Genomic DNA, 366 nt, shown 5'->3' on the forward strand with positions numbered 1-366 from the left:
TTATTCATATGCCAATTATATCATTACTGTTACTTACAATTCCAAACTTAATATAAAATAATAAGTCGCATTATGTTGCTAATGGTATTAACAGAAAACAATAACGATTATTGTAGTACTCCCAAATACCTACAGAGAATCTATTTTAGAAACAATCATCAATTTCATGAGTCCATACCTCCGATTCAGACACGCTAATCGATATTCGTTTTTATGTGAATTACACCAGAGCTCCTGCCTCCGCTTCTCCCCCCTATTCCCGATTCTGTTCCCTTCCCCGCCCCCCCGGACAAAGGGCCGGTATACGTTTGAACCTTCTCCACGGATCGACGATGTAGGCCCACTTTACCCAGTTATCACGTAAGT

General features: G+C 40.2%; 1 long non-coding RNA gene across 1 annotated transcript in view; it reads left to right on the top strand.

Annotated features, from left to right (window-relative positions):
- LOC119586912 overlaps positions 1-366 on the top strand; it is a 1,459-nt gene that overhangs the window by 480 nt on the left and 613 nt on the right. The window contains exon 3 of the long non-coding RNA XR_005229978.1: positions 230-360. This is a non-coding gene — a long non-coding RNA (uncharacterized LOC119586912). The remainder of the gene's footprint in view (positions 1-229; positions 361-366) is intronic.

Source organism: Penaeus monodon, chromosome 22 (assembly GCF_015228065.2).
Source record: "Penaeus monodon isolate SGIC_2016 chromosome 22, NSTDA_Pmon_1, whole genome shotgun sequence".
Classification (NCBI taxonomy): domain Eukaryota; kingdom Metazoa; phylum Arthropoda; class Malacostraca; order Decapoda; family Penaeidae; genus Penaeus; species Penaeus monodon.